Genomic DNA, 16747 nt, shown 5'->3' with positions numbered 1-16747 from the left:
GCAAGAATCTTTTATCTTAGTATCACTACATCTCGTTTAAATGTATGAGTGTATGGACATTAAGGAGGGCACTTGATGTAATGAGCGCTAGGTGTTATATGCAACTCATGAATCACTAAACTACCTCTGGGACTGATAATACACCATATGTTAATTAATTGATTTTATTTTATTTTTTTAAAAGATTTTATTTATTTATTCATAAAGACACACAGAGAGAGAGAGAGAGAGAGAGAGAGAGAGGCAGAGACACGGGCAGAGGGAGAAGCAGGCTCCATGCAGGGAACCCGACATGGGGCTCGACCCCGGGTCTCCAGGATCACACCCCGGGCTGCAGGTGGTGCTAAACTGCTATGCCACTGGGGCTGCCCTAATTAATTGATTTTAAATTAAAAAAAAAATACCTGAATGTTTTCATATAGCTGTAATTAGAACTTTATCAGTTAGCTTTTGTTGATTAACAAATAACCTTAGAATTTTGTAACTTAAAAAATCAAAGATTTTATCTCCTCCTGATTCTGTGGGTCAGATAGGTGGTTCTTCTGTTCTTAGCTAGGACTGGCTAGTCTAGGATGGCTTCACTCACATGTCTGGCAGTCGATATGACCTTGGGATGATGGTCTCCTGTCTCTCATTATTCAGTAGGCATTTTACGTGATGGCAAAAGAATTCCTATCAGCAAGAGGGGAAGTAATTCTCAAGAACTTATGCAAGTACTTACCAAGCCTTTGCTTGTGTCACATTTGCTAATTGTGCCTTGACCAAAGCCAGTTACATGCTGAGCCTGTATTGAGAGGTAAAGAGATTATCTCTATATCTTGATAAGAGGAGCTACAAAATATTGTGGCCATTTTTTCAATATATTGCAGAAATAAATAAAATTGTATTTTATATGTTTTCTCCTTAACTAAAGATATGCTTCCTCTTGTTACATTTCTTAAAGAGATTTTCTTTATTTATTTTAGAGAGAGAGAGAGGGTAAGAGTGGAAGTGTGGGAGGGGAGAAAGAGAGGGAGAAGCAGACTCCCCACTAATCAGGGAGCCTGAGGCTGGGCTCGATCCCAGGACTCTGAGATCATGACCTGAGCAGAAGGCAGACTCTCAACTGACTGAGCCCTGCAGGTGCCCCTTGTCATATTTTTTAAAAAGCTAATATACTGATACTTACTATGTGCTAATTGTTTTAGATTAAGACATTTAATCTTCAGGTAACCCTAAAAAGTGGGAAAAATTATTATCCCCATGTTACTAATGAGGAAGTGGAGGCTCAGAGATATTAAGCCACTCACTCACAGTCACACAGCTAGTAAGTGGGAGAGCAGAGATTTTAACCTTAATGTCTCTGGCTCTACGGCCTTAAGCTTAGCAAATTTTTGACGATGACTACTACTTGCCCTTCATTGGGTGTTTAGACACTCTTAATTTTTTGAAATTGTAGGACACATGCACAGGAAGATTTTCTAAACTCTGTGTGAGATTGGACCTCTTTACCCAGGGTTGACTTCGGCCTTATCAAAGAGTCATGCCATCTCCCAAGCCTACCAAATAAGACTGCTTCTGACTTATATTAATTCTGATATTCATGTTTCTCCTGAACCATGGGAGTGAAGGGGTGCTAGCCAGATTCTGTCAAAACCTAAATTAAGGGTCTGGGCAGTATTCTGTGACCATACATTGATTACAGATACAAGAATTTGGCAAAAATCTATAAAACATTGTGTGTGGGGTGCTTGGGTGGCTCAGTTGGTTAAGCAACCAACTCTTGATTTTGGTTCAGGTCATGATCTCAGGGTGGTTAAGACTGAGCTCCATGTAGGGCTCTGCACTGGGTGTGGACCCTGCTTGGGAATCTCTCCCTTCCTCTCCCTCTGCTCCTCCCTCATGCACACTCTCTCTCTAAAAACAAAACAAAACAAAACAAAAAAGAGAGAGAAAAAAACATTGTGCGAGTCCATTGGCTATATAGAATTTAGAATAAAGAATATTGTATAATTTTTATTATTTATAACTGAGTGCTATATATCCTGTATCTCTCTCTCTCTATCATGTACCCTCTCTCTCTAAAAACAAAACAAAACAACAAAAAAGGAAAAAAACATTGTGGGGTGCCTGGGTAGCTCAGTGGTTGAGTGTCTGCCTTCGGCTCAGGTCATGATCCCGGGGTCCTGGGATCGAGTCCCGCATCAGGGCTCCACATGGAGTCTACTTCTCTCTCTGCCTGTGTCTCTGCCTCTCCCTGTGTCTCTCATGAATAAATAAATAAGATCTTAAAAAAAAAAAACTAAAAAAGGAAAAGAACATTGTGTGAGCCCATTGGCTATATAGCATTCATAATAAAGAATATTATATAAGTTTTGTTCTTGATAATTGCTATAGGTCCTGTATATGAGTGGAGCTTCTATTAGACTATATATGTGGTATAGCCATATAGGCACACACCTTTTTTCCCAGCATGCCATAGATATATTTCCACCACTCTTACCTGTCACATATAAGACTTTGGGGGATTTTCTGGAGTCTGAGTGCTTGAGAACACCACCTTTCCACTTATCTTTGGTTTGCTCACAGGAAGCCCTGGAATCATTAAATTCAGCGATTTGAGGAAGTCCAAAAGGCAAAAACAAAAAACAAAAAACAACCGAAAAACCCCAACCCTACTCTCCTACGATCTGAGGCCCTTCCTAGGAAGAACTATATAGCAGAGGACAGAGTTAGCAGTTCTTGGGTCTCCTGCAAGTAGAAGGTCTTATCTTTTACATAGGAGTATTTTAGGATTTTTGTATTTACATTTATCAAAGTGACAATAACAACAAGCATTTATATGCTTTCACATTTATGAAGAACACTCACATTTATTAGCTTATTTAATACTTCTTTTTAAAAAGATTTTATTTATTTGATAGAGAGAGCGCAACAGGGGGAGTGGCAGACAGAGGGAGAAATAGGCTCCTCACTGAGCAGGGAGCCTGATGTGGGGCTCAATCCCAGGACCCTGAGATCATGACCTGAGCCACCCAGGTGCACCTTGTTTCTTACTTCTAAACAGTTCTCTGTTTCTAGCACTTTACGTGCAGCTGGAGAGGGGGAATAATTATTAGAGCTTTAGACACTAGCTAGCTCATTGTCTCTAGGATGTTGTTGTCTCTCGGACACGGCATTAAAGGCGTTTACTTGCTATTTCCTACACTCTTTACTATACCCTATCTGTAGTGACTTCAGGGCAGGAAATAAAACCTCTTAAGGGATTATTAATGGTTGGAGTGGAAAGAGTAATCCCACTTGTTAAAGTAAGTATGATGTGGTTGTCTTTGAATCTGTTTCTGTCCCTGGGGTAGAGAGTGGAGAAGGGTATTGGGAATATGAGGGGAGTAGAGGCAACAAGCAGCTGCCTCAAGGATTATGGGGAGAGTTCCTGACCATTTTCTAGTACTGCACCTGTTTTAGCTTTCATTACGATGGAGGAAAACACCCTCCGAACGAACTATTTTCTTTTGTTGATGTGATCAACATCACAGCTTGAAGGGTTTGACTCTGGAAAATTCTGCATAGAGTAAGGTATGAATTAATCCAAAAGCACTTGGAGACTCATTTGTAATAGTTCATGCCTGTTAGCAGCAATTAGGTGAGTTCTCTGCAGCACACAGGGCTTTGGGAGTGTGGCTCTTACCCAGTTAACATGACTGATATGTAGGGCCACATGGGATCTCTTGGACAGAAAATGGGTGTTTGGGATCAAAAGAACTGATGGAATGTTCTCTGATGATCAAAGTAAATAAGATTGTTATCAAATCTGAACTCTGCTCTATGGTGTGTGAGCTTGGATTGTCTACAGTAGCATCCTCGGTATGCTTGGGAATGAAAAAATTCAATTTCAAAAGTAAACACAGTTTGAGAACAAAAATAGTTCAGAGGACAGCTTATCCATAGAACAAAGCCCAACTAATTAGGGCCGACAAATACAACGGAAGGTTGCAGAGCTGAAGCAAGTATTTTGTATAGCCAAAGATTGCCAAATATATTTCTTCACCAAGATTTACTTTTTTTCTCCTTAGCTATTGATTACCTTTGTGAAGGAGAGAATATTGACATGTGCAGAAAACCGTAACAAGTTGAAATAGTTTTAGATAGAGTATCTTTGGCAGGTCTTCGTGTTCTGATTTAAGTGGGAACCACAGCGGGTTCTGAAATAGCTTCTATAACCAGTTTCATCACAGACCTAATCATCCCAAACATCATTCCCTGTAATTTGACTGAAAAGCAGTGAGACAGCAAAAGCTCCAATTCTTGAAAAGGATTTGGCAGCCAGCCAGCTTATGCTTATTAGAGACGCTCTTACACCATCTCCTCCCCTCTCTCTCCACCCTGACCACGACTAAATAAATCCAGAGGCTTGCATTGAGTACGGAGGTGAGAGGGACAAGGGAGAAGACCAGAATTGACTTCTGTGGAAAAACAGTTTAGTTAAAAAAATATTAAACAAGGCTTTACTGTCCTATAGAACTTCTGTCAAAATATTGAGAACTTGAAAACTAAGTCATTTTCTTTTTCTTTCTTTCTTTCTTTCTTTCTTTCTTTCTTTCTTTCTTTCTTTCTTTCTTTCTTTCTTTCTTTCTTTCTTTCTTTCTTTCTTTCTTTCTTTCTTTCTTTCTTTCTTTCTTTCTTTCTTTCTTCTTTCTTTTCTTCTTTCTTTCTTTCTTTTTTTTTTTTTTTCCAGAGGACAAGCAAGGACACACCTTCAGGGCCAGATTATAGTGATCTGGAAAGAATCCAGCACTTGGTGGGTGGAGACCGGGCTCCTAGAACTTCTCCACAGTGTGAACTTTGACAAGACTCTTAACCTCGCTGAGCCTTGGTCCCTTTATTAAGGCTTTATTCCCCAGCCCTACCTTCCTCCCCCCTCCTGGTAAAGCTTTCTACTTTTAAGATTGAGATCCTTTGAAAACTTTGCTCTAACATCAGGCTGTCTGAATTTTATATTTTGGATTTTTTAGCAAACATTATGGGATTTAGATATTGGGGATATCTGGGAAGGCCAGACGTTTTGGGAATTATAAACCAAAATGTAAGAAAAGTACCATCCTTTGGGTAACCAGCCCCCATTCTAATTATGTATGCTCTAGCATTAAATTAAAAGAGATACAGAATTAAATGTATACAAGTCACCTGAGTGTAACAAGTGCCTTCTTCTTCTGCATGTATTAGAAGTATATTAGATATAAAATAGAGGTCGCCTTCCTTGACACCTCCATTTGTCTTCCCTGTTCTCTCTCCATCTTTGTGCTATCTCCTGGGACTGCCACCTCCCACTGGCTGCACCTTCTGCTGGAAACCACCCTTCGTCCTTCATTCCTTCAATATATCAGTGAAAAAGACCAGATGGAGCAGATCTGCACTATGCATTTGCAGGTATCAGGGGGTGATTGTGGTGCAGGGCAGGGGAGAAGTTCAGTTCAGACATCAGTGTTCTTAAAGAAATTTATCACTAATAAATTTACCCCCTGTGATGGGTGTGTGGTGACAGGGAGGAGGATGACTCCATGGAACAAGTAACAGCTACCTTTTCTTCCCTTCCCCCTTGTTAGGTCCTGGAATGTTTGTTTTTTAAAGATTTTATTTATTTATTCATGAGAGACACACAGAGAGAGAGACAGAGACCTGGCAGAGGGAGAAGCAGGCTCCCTGTGGGGAGCCTGATGTGGGAGTTGATCCCTGGGGCCCGGGATCATGCCCTGAGCCAAAGGCAGATGCTCAACCCCTGAGCCCCCCAGGCGCCCCTGGACCTGGAATGTTAGAACAGAGGAGGGAGGAGGGCATTTCAGGACATGAAAAGGGAAGGGAGGGGGCTGCAGAGAGCAGGTTGCCTTATTCGTGGTTTGCCTGGAGTTGGCTCTGTTAGCAATAATCCCCCAACTAGAAGAAGACCTTTAAAAATTCCTTTGGCTTCCAACATCTGCTTAAGCCAACTGCACTGCAGCACGAAGTCTGCTTGATGAGCTTGGCCTGAGCCCCACATTTTTCATTTGTTAGTTTTCTTTGTGAAAGCTCTTTGGGGTGTTTAACCACCTAGTGACAGATGTGGAGATTTAACAACTTTTAGGCCCCTTGATTTTCTTGATGGCACAGAGACTCTTCTGCTGTCACTCATCTGATCCAGCGTGCCTTCTGATCATATAGAAATTCCTTTCTATCACAACCCCCAGATCATAATGCAGAGGCTGATTAGCCTGATTATCAAGGCCCATCAGCCGCATGCTCTTAGTTAAATGCTACCCACCACGAACCACAAAGCAGAGCTTTGCAGGGTTAGCTGAGTGTGTTATTACAATGATTTCATTTAATAAACTTCCGTCAGCATCTTAATCCTCAGTCAAGTATAAGCATGAGAATCCCCATTAGCCATGATTAGGCGACGTTGATGGTTAACAACGTTTTCTCATTCCACAGGATTCATTTTCATTAAAAGTCTAAATTGATTTAAAAAAAAATTCCAGCAAAAGCACCTGATTGACAGTGACTTTATGGGTTTTCATGATGCAGGCCTGTTATAAGTGAACTGTGTCAATTGTTCTGGTTTATGCAGGGATCTCTCTCCTATATGGTTCCCAATCCTTCAGCCTCCTCTTCTGTACTACCTGTGCATCAAACTTAGCTACATGTTCTCTGCACATGCTCATTCTACTAATGGTGCAGAATATTCCCCCAAAGGGGTGGTATCAGGAATGGTTTTCTGTCTTCTCTTCTGATAAGGCATGTGGTAGAGCCTTGCTGAATTCTTGGCAGTGGTCAGGGTTTTCTGGTCCGGCTGGTGGATTTAGATCTGATTTTTTTTTTTTTTTTTTTTTAGATCTGATTTTGATCACCTTTTACCCACCTCCCCAATGCTGGGAGCTCTGCTATTGTGCCCCCAAATTCAAACAGTGCCAGGTGCATAGTAAGCTCTCCACGGATGCCTGAGGGATGAAAGAATGAGGCCCGAGTGTCCCAGGTTCCAAACACACCACTATTCTTTCTCCTTTCTTGAGAGTTGTACTCATCTGGGTCCTGGGGGAAGTAGGCGCCGAGACAGGATTGAACATGTGAAGATTTCATTAAGGGAAACACCTATGTGGGAAGAAATGGGGAGAGAGCTGGGCAGTCTGGGAAGGCAGTTATGCAAGTCTCTCTTGAGCAAAGGAGAAGGAGGGAGAAAGGTGGGTGGTCATGTTCTTGACTGAGAGAAGACAAAAGAAGTTGCAGCAAGGATGCTGGGGAATCTCAGAGCCAAGCCAGCTACCACACTAGGAAGGTGCATCCTGGTTGCCTTCAGTCATTGGCGGGGTGAGGCCTGTGGGAACTGTGGCCTTGGTGCAAAGGTCGCACTAGATTTCTGAGCATAGCAGCTGGAGCCCTTGGCGAATTCTACAGCTTGGATCGGAGGTCTGCGAGGGTCCTTCCCATGGCTGCCACAGAGCCAATGGACAGAGCCAAGCCAAATGCCACTCACCAATATCTGCCTTTGGGTCTGCCTTCTGTTGGGCTGTGGCTGCTTCCTGTCTTGGAGATACCTTTCTACAGACATCTGTGGTTCACTCCAAGGCCATGTTGCCCACGAGGCCATGCACTGCACAGGGACTACCAGTGCGTTGCCCCGGGCCCTCCACACCTTCCTATTGTTGAAGGCGCCATGTTGATTCTCTGAGAAAGACATGAGTGGTTCTGCCAGTGACAGCTGGGGATGGGGAACGGGCTGTGGTGTTGGAGCAGGATTGCAGGAGGCCTTGAGTGTTGTGCGGAGGAGGGCAGGTGTCATCCTGAAGGCAGTGGGGAGCCACTGAAGAGTTTTTAGCATGGAGAGCAATATGGTCAGATTTGTGAATAGGAAAAACAACTCTAGCAGGAAGGATGACTTGCTTGGGAAGGAAGATTGCAGTGAGGAGAAGGGAGCGGAGAGACCAGTTAGGAAGACACTGCAATCATTTGGTTATGCTGATGGGTAAAAAGGAGTACCGGTATCACCTTCCCCATCTGTAACTTCCAGCTGCCCCACTGGGGCCTCATCCTTTCCCTCTCTGTTCAGGACACCACACCCAGGAGAGCCTTTCTGGGTGCTCCCACCTAGGACTGGACCCTGTTAACTACATTCTCCCTTCTCTTCCTCTGGCACCAGCTAAACTAGGTGATATGATCATTTTGTTTAAGATCAACTGTTCAACTGTAGAAAATCACCCCTGTAGCTCATGCTGTGGGATCAGGCCCATTCAGTGTACATGTTCTTTCACGGTTCCGCGCTGGTGGGAAGCTGGTGTTTCATGCTTTGCTTTGGTCTTCATTTTCACTATACTTATATTCCACTGGCTCTGCTAACTCCTTCTCAATCTTTCTCCTTCCTTTCCTTCTGGAAGTTCTTTGTGGAAGGTGAGATCTCACTTATTCTCAGTGGTTTTAGAAGATCCCTTCTTAAGGAGGGAGTGTTTCACATGACCACACAAATCTTCTGTTGTAAGACCATACCTTCCACCCTAGCTTTCCCCCTTTGTCTCTTTTACTTTTTAAAAGATTTTATTTATTTATTTTACAGAGAGAGCACAAGCAGGGGCAGCGGCAGGAAGAGGGAGAGGGAGAAGCAGGCTCCCCGTGGAGCATGGAGCCCAACCTGGGACTTGATCCCAGCACCCTGGGATCATGACCTGAGCTGAAGGCAGATGCTTAACCAACTGAGCTACCCAGGCTCCCCACCCTTCTTTGTCTCTTAATACATTCACACCCCAAGTTTAACAGAAGAGGGCACTCTCTGTGGAGAGAGGAACTGCTAGACTTTCCAGTTCCAAGTCTTGTCTCTGGAGGTTTGTCTTTCTCTTGAGGGGCTGTTATTGTGTCATCACCCACCAGCCTCTGGGCTTTGTTCCCTGATTATAGAGAGAAGACGCAGATTTCTCCCTAAAGTACAGCTGAGACCAGACTGGTATGTGATTCAGACACTATCAAGCATTTGTTGGGTTATACACAGAGAGCTACTTATTGTGGGTGGCCAGCTGTGGCTGCAGCTGGAGCAGCTCTATCTCTGGTGCCTCTCTTTGTAGTTTCCAGCTCACAATTTCCCCATCTCACATCCAAGAGCCTCCAGACTCTCTACATTACTGAGAATCCAGCCTAAGAGAGCTACATAGGAAGGAAGCCTCTTATTTCAAGCCTATCTACAGAGTTTTAAGGTCTTGTTCTAGGACCAGTGGCTTTGTGAAGGGCCCGTCCTTTAAAGTAGAACCTACATTGCCACTCACAGCAGCATGTCCTCACACTATGGTCCTACAAGGAATCTAATCAGAACATGATCACCCAATGACCTCCTGCAGAGATATTTGCAGGAGGCCCTTTAACCACAGCATAGTGATCTCCTGTCCCATCCCTCATGGTGCTCATGCTTCAGCCTGAGCTGCCTGTTAAATGTAGATTGCTGGGTTTTGGCCCCAGAAATTCTGATTGTAGGTCTGAGATGCTCCAGTGATGAGCCTAATGCAGCTTAAACCCACAATTTGGTTTCTCTAAGCTTGTGTGTCTGGCTCTGTGTTGCTATTTAGCAGGAAAGGCTCAAATGTGCACAGGCTTTAGCTTCCAAGGAGAACTATAGAGGCAAGGTCAGGGGTGAAGAACAATTGCAAATTGGAAAATAAGAGTGTAGTGTTTGCCTCCAGATTCAGGGAGCTGTGGGCATATCTTGTGTTTATAGCTACCACTTGGGTATTATATTTCCCATTTGGAATCTCAATCTTAAAGTCGACAGCCTGTGAAAGAAGTTTTCAGTAGGGAGAAAAGGGAGATGGTGTGATTTGGGGAGTCAAAAGTGATGTTACAGGGTTTTGCACTAAATTTGATAATTCTCTGCACTGAAAAGAACCCCTCTTCTTAGATTACATTTATTTGGTGCAAACCCACATCCTGTAAGTATCAGTATATTTGTACTTTCAAATACCCCACATAAAAGACCAGCAGTGATCAGGAATAGCAGTGAACAACCTTGTAAACTCTAATGCGATTAATTAATTAGTAAATTGCTACCAATTCTAAATGAGACATGCATCCATAGCTGGTGTGAATATAAAGCCCCTGAAATAAAAAATTACTGTTTTCAAATTGGCATTTATAATGAAAACCAAATTGCTTTATGTAGAATGTTTACTTAATTGTATTTGCTCTAATGGGATTTTATCTGAATTATCTGGCATGTGAAGGAAAGGAACTAGATTCTTAGTTGAGAAAAAAGAATAATGGGAAGGTTTTCTATAATACTTTTCAAGGATTACATGGAGAAGACTCATCAATTTTATTCTACATCCACTATACAGAGAATTAAAAAAAATATAATAGCACTATACTATACTGAAGATTAAATCTGTATTTTTCCTTTGTTCTAGCAAGAGAGGGCCAGAAAGATATCTTAGTTGTCTTAAGGAGAATAAGTCTTGTCTTAAGGAGAATCACTAAGAATACCCCCCACCCCACCCTCATGAGGTCTGGGACAACTGTAGATATTAAGAAAGGGGACAGGTAGTTCCATTTTCCAGAAAAGAAGTATGACCAGACATTCTGGGGCCAGGGTCTGGAAGGAGAAACGAATAATGTACTGGGAGGAGTCTTGAGGCAGGGAAGCTGCCTGTGGCTCTGGGTCTATGAGGTGATAAAAACCGAGTGCACCTGGTCTGAATTCTAAGGCTAGTTTTCAGACCAGGAAGTAGGGGAGGATGGAAGCAGAAAGGGAGTGCTGTGATGATGGGCATCCTGCCACCTGGCAGCATATTCTTGGCTTGTTCCTCCCACCTGCTAGGGCTCTGCTCCCTGGGCTCTTCGGAGTCCTTGCAGGCAGTGATACCCACCAACTCAGTTGGGCAGGGGAGGCTCAAGTGACCACCATACTTTGAAGAGAAGGTAAAATGTGAAAGGGTCCCCTGGAAAAGTGAGTGAGTCACTTTTCCAGGCCAGGAAAGCCTGGCCATCTCCTTAACGTAAGGTTTCCTTGTGGCACAGGATTTTCTGACAGTGGTTGGTGTTAGTCATTGAGATAAAGACTGGTAGACTTCCCTGGGGCCTTTAATATAGGAAAGTCTCATCTATTTAGGGTGGATTTTGGGTGGTCCTCTCAGTGGGGAATAAGGGACGGGGGATGGGAGAGGAAGAGCAGTCAAGGATACCAAAACAAATTTACTTCTCACACTGGGATTACTGTTTACTCATGTGCTAAAATCTGGATGGGTCCCATCATTGTTCCTGCTTCTCCTGGTTTGCTAGAATTCCCCCAGGGCACATTAAAAAATACGGAAATCAGGTGCGTTATCCTTTATGCTTGGTTTCATAAAAATTAATTATGGGAAAAATATATGCTGTGACGTGCTCTTTTTATCCCACTGAGAGAGGAATCTTTGTAGTACTTTCTCTTGTGAATAGAACTCAATAATTCTCCTTTGTGTAGTAAAATGGTATTATAGTCATGCTCGATAGTGGTATTGCATGTAATTACAAGCCTGTTGAGTTCTGCATTTAAGCCCAGTTTGGGGGGATGTGGAACTCGGCTTTTTTCAATCTCACAGGATTAAATTTGGCATTCAAGTTTTTGTATAAAGCTGGTGCTAGCTGGTTAATGCGCATTCTGACCACCAGTGTGAAGAAAAATTAATTCCATTCAGGGTACTCAGCCAGCATGCACTGGTACTGTTGGACTAGGGTTGTGGAAAAGGATGGTGTCCTTTCTGTTTCAGGACTCATGCCTGGTTGGTTCATAGTCATGTCATACCGGCTGTTAAAATATTTTGCATATTGCCTCTGATTTATATCTTTACCTTTCTCACATACAGTTTGGATTACCAAGACGTGAGCCAAGATATCTTGTCCAACCTTGAAATTAAGTGTCAGCTGACATGTCTAAAATTTATGGGCAACTGATGAAATGCAATGGATTTATAAGAAGCTACCTCTGGGCTTCATCAGATGAGGCAACTGAATACTGTTGAAATAATTGTTTTCTTTACAGTCCATTAAATTTTGAATGGGCAAACTTCCAAACTGAGGTTGGTAATACCTGGGACCATGGGTCCATCATATCCGTGACATGTGACTATTTCTCCCTAGGGTCCACTGTTATACCCATGCTCACCTGGTCCAACCAGATCCTCCTCTTCCATGACTCTGGGATGGAACAGCTCTTGTGGGGCTGGGCACGTGCCTTCATCTAAGATCATGAAAACTGACCCCTTGATTCCCCTGGAGTTCTTAGTTCTGAATGTTATACCCTATGCTGAGTTTCTGAGACATATGACTGCTCTCAGTAGGGCTGAGAATTGGGAAGAAGATGGAGAAGGGTAAGAAGGTTTGGGACTTAAGTAACAGTGGTGAAGTTGGAGATTGTATTTCTTGTCCAATTTTCCTTGGGCCATTGTAAATTCTTCTTGCCCAAGTGAAGTCGTTGTATGTTGTAGACCTGTCCTGACCTACAATTTCAAACATGTAATTATGATTTCTGTTCATGATAATAATAAGTAGGATAAAAGGTGTCATATAGTAGAGCAGTGGCCATGTGCCAAGCCCAGGGCTAGTGGTTTCACATACATTTTTCACTTGATTTTTAGAACAACAGCCCTGTAAGTAGGAATTATTTCCTACCTCTTATAGATAAATAGCCTGAGGCTCTAAGAGATTTAGTAACTTGCTCTAGTTTATTTAGCTTAGCTCTGTCTAGCACCAAGCCCACAGTCCATCCTTGCCACCATATGACCTACCAAAGAAACCCAATGGTCCTACTTGGTCAATGCATTTTCTAAAATGAGATCTGGGTAAGTGTTTCATGTGCTCCAGCTTTGTATGCAAGATTCATGTTTCCTTTAAAATTCCCCTGCTCACTCTCCAGTCAAGGTTATCTTGGACACAGAAAGTTCTTCAAATATTCAGACCACCTGTCACCCATGGAATGTTCTGAACCTTGACAGTCTCTGCAGTGTCCTCCCCTTGCATGAAAATAGCTTTATCTGGCTTATAATTAGAAGTGAAATAATTTTAAATGGCTTCCACACAGCTCAGCTTTCAAAGAGGTTCCAGTTACATATAACTTCACATAAACATATAATCAGAGGCCAGAGCTGGAGAGCACAGTTCCTGCCTCTTAATTGGCATGAAGCAGGGACATCTGCTCTGCATGAAGCCTGGGTCAGGCTGTCCCTCTCATCTGTGACCTCTTGCGGTTGGGAGGGACTGGCCTTAGATTATATAAAGACTTCACTGGGGCATTGAAAAATGGAATGGAATCAACTTGAACAGAGAATCTAATTGGTTTGAATCCTTCCTGAACTGTCAGTAATCATTTTGGGATTGATAGCCCATCTTATAAAATAAATGCTTGCTTTCCAGGTAGAATTTCTTGCCTTGGTTGCAAGTCCAAACAATTTCACTTAAAAGGCTCTGTCAGAGATCAACCTGATATGATTCTAACTGCGTTCTTATTTAAGATGAATTTTTCAAATTAGAGAATACGAAACACCACATTTATTCGGTAAGTTTCATCTCAACCTTCCCCTCCATCTCCTTGACACACACACACACACACACACACACACACACACACACAGCCTCTATGATTCTTATTACTAAATTCCAAAACTGGGTGGGGGTTTTAGAAGTGGGAAAATTGTGCAAGGTACAGAGGGCCTGGGTCTGAGTTTCTCCTGAAACTGTCATTGGTTTTCCGGAAGTCCAGTTATTCCAAATGTACCTAGAATATAGAGGTCCTGAGATAGTTTACTTCAGAAATTTTTGAGTTTCTGAGTAAGGCTACTTAGAGCTGAAGGCTCCTCTGCATGAGGTCTTGGGGCACGATATGTGCTCGTGAGGGAGGCAAACAATTCTTTTAGAACTTTGACCTAGGATTCTAGCGACCCCTGCTCACAGCATTTCTTTCTGTTCTCAGCAAGTCCAAGTTCTATCCATTCTTTGTATCATGGTTTGGAGCCATATCTTCTCCGTAGATTCTTTCTACCAAATCCAGTCCCATTGATTCTGTTAATTAGTTAATGTCATACATTTTAATTTAATATTAGAATGAGTAGCTACTCATGCAAAGCATTGGTCTAGATATGCTGTGTGGGGCTAAAAAGAGGAATCAAATTTTGATTCTTCTCTGAAGAGTTTATAGTTTCCCAAGAGAGAAGTCAGTATGGCAGGGGATGGGCAGGGACACAAATAAACAGGTAGTTATTATATGGTACACTAAAGTACAAAGTGATACAATGCAAGGAAAGAGGATACAGAAAAATTCCTCAAAGGACTCCCTCCCTCCTGAAAGGGTTCTCTCCAGTTTGAGGGTTCCTTGGGATAAATGATGTTTACCTGAGCCAGGAGAAGTCTGCTTAAGTCTGCTTGGATTTCTCTTTGTATTTATTTCCCAGTTGATGGGAAGAGAGTTTTTGAGGCAGATGTTGGCAGCAGGTTTAAAAATGGGGTAGAGAGTTTGGTGAGCCTTATTCACAGGAATGAACAGGAAAGACAGGAGTCCAGTGGTGCTTTATGGCACCAGCTCAAGAAGATGTAAGAACCAGTGAGCAGGGGTGGGGGGCCAATCAGAAAGGATGGTGGGCTTCCATAAGCCTAGGATTCCTCTCCCATTTATTGTTTGTTACTTCCTCTGCCCAAGCTTTCCTTCTTGGGATTTAGGGACTGAAGGTAAAGCCCTTTAGTGAGTGAGCTCACTAGTGTCTCTGTCTCGAGGAGCAGGGAGGAAGGAGGGCCTGAAGAGGGTGGGCCAGGAAAGGGAGAAGTGTGGGAGTCTGCTGGGTAGGAAGAAGATCAAGAGAGAAGGTGAGCAGGCAAGGTCTGGTACCAGGTGGGCAGGAACGTAACCGGGTTTCAGCATAGGAAGGCTTCTGGGATCTCCAACACAAGCGGAAGTGAGTGGCAGGGAGGTTGCGGAGTCAGAGAATTACTCCTGGCTTGAGGGAGGGAGGCAGGTTGACCCCATGGAGGAGGTTGAATGACACTTGAACCCTGAAAGAAAATTCAGATTTGGCACATAAATTTTAAGGAAGAGAATGAGTAAAACAAAGGACAGGGAAGGATATGAAATAGGAAGTCACTGGGTTTGGTTGGACAAGAAGGGAAGGAGCGAAGGTAAGTGTGGAAAGATAGTTGGGGGCCAGATGGCAGTAGCTAAGGGGATTGGGCCTAATAGAGGAGGGTCATCGAAGGCTCTGGGAGGGTGTAGAACTGTGCTGTATGGAGATTGATCTGGCCGTTATGTGGAAAGAGAGGTTGATGGGGGGAGAAATCAGGAAGCTGTTGGCTGTGATCTAGAAGAGACTGAGGTAATGGGGTCCGTATCAGTCAGGGTTGCTTTCCTCCGCTTCTATCAGTAGCTGTCACAAGTTAAATGTTTACTTCTCTCTCATATAAAAGAAGTGGTTGTAAGCGGTCAAGAACTGATGTGTAGTCTCTGTAGTTATCAGGGATCTGGTGTTCTGTAGCTGTTTGTCATCCCTAGGGGGCTGCTATCGTTCCCAGCAGCAATCCAGCAGCAAAACAGAGGAAGGCTATGCAAGAACATGCCTTTTAAAGGAAACTGCCCAGAAGCTCCATGCAACACTTTTACTTAGTTCTCATTGGTTGGAACTTGTCACATGGCCACACCTAATCAGAGAAGAGTCTGGGAAATGGAATTTTTAGCTGGGTGGCCTATGTCTGGCTAACACTGAAAGGTCCTTTTTTAAAGAGAAAAGGGGGAGGAAGAGGGTGGGGGAAGGCAACTGGTAGACTCTGCCTCAAGGCCTGGGTTTAAGCAGTGGCAGAGAGAAGGGAGAGGACCTGGAGAACGTGCGAGACACTCAGTGACATAATGACTGGGCTTGACAACTGATTAGAAATAACATGAAAATGAGAGACAGTTGGAGCCTGAGTAAAGAGAGGCAGTGGAAATGATAGTTAAAATGTGCCAGACACTGTTCTAAGTGCTTCACATGGATTTTACATTGATTCCTCATAACAACCCGAAGAGATAGGTCCTAGTATTATTTGCATTTTGCAGATGAAGATATGGGGCACAAGGAAGGTAAGGTGCTTGCCCACAGTGATACTGTCAGTAATGGAACCGGAATTGGAACCCAGGCAGCTGCTTCCAGAGCCTGTGCCCTTAATCACTATGCGTGTGGTGGCAAAGAATAGAGGAGATGCAAGAACCTAGATTCATACACTTATAACATGTCTTTTCTCCAATTTTTTTTCCCCTTTCCCTTGAGTATATTTAACTTCTGTGGTATTGGTAAAGAAAAGGAAAATTAATTCCACCTGTAGGCTTGGAAGAACACTAGAAATGCTGACAACCTGTCCCTTGTTTTGGTCATTGACAATTTCAAGCCTTGGTCGGGGTGGGCACTGAGCACTGGCCATGCCTTGTGGGGCCTAGGGTGGTTTTGGGAGCTGCATCCTGGTAGATTCCCCAGTTGGTCAGGAAGTAGACTGCTCAGAGCCTACGTTACCAGGTTCAAATGGGGCCAGAGGGAGAGGGAAAGCCAAGCAGGAAGCTGGTGGGGCCCAGAGCCTTGGGTAGCTCATCCTGGGAAAGCCTGGATACTGAGTCAGGAAAGTGGATTCTGGACATATTCAAAACAGGGAGCCTTTAGAATGATGTCTGGGGCAGGGGGAGGCTGTGGGCAGCTCTGCGGTCCAAGGGCTTGGGGATATAGCTCTAGAAAGGACAGAAGGGGGACGCTTGGGTGGCTCAGCGGATAAGCATCTACCTTCA

Source organism: Canis aureus, chromosome 36 (assembly GCF_053574225.1).
Source record: "Canis aureus isolate CA01 chromosome 36, VMU_Caureus_v.1.0, whole genome shotgun sequence".
NCBI classification, from domain to species: Eukaryota; Metazoa; Chordata; class Mammalia; order Carnivora; family Canidae; genus Canis; species Canis aureus.
Note: the sequence above shows the minus strand (reverse complement) of the source record.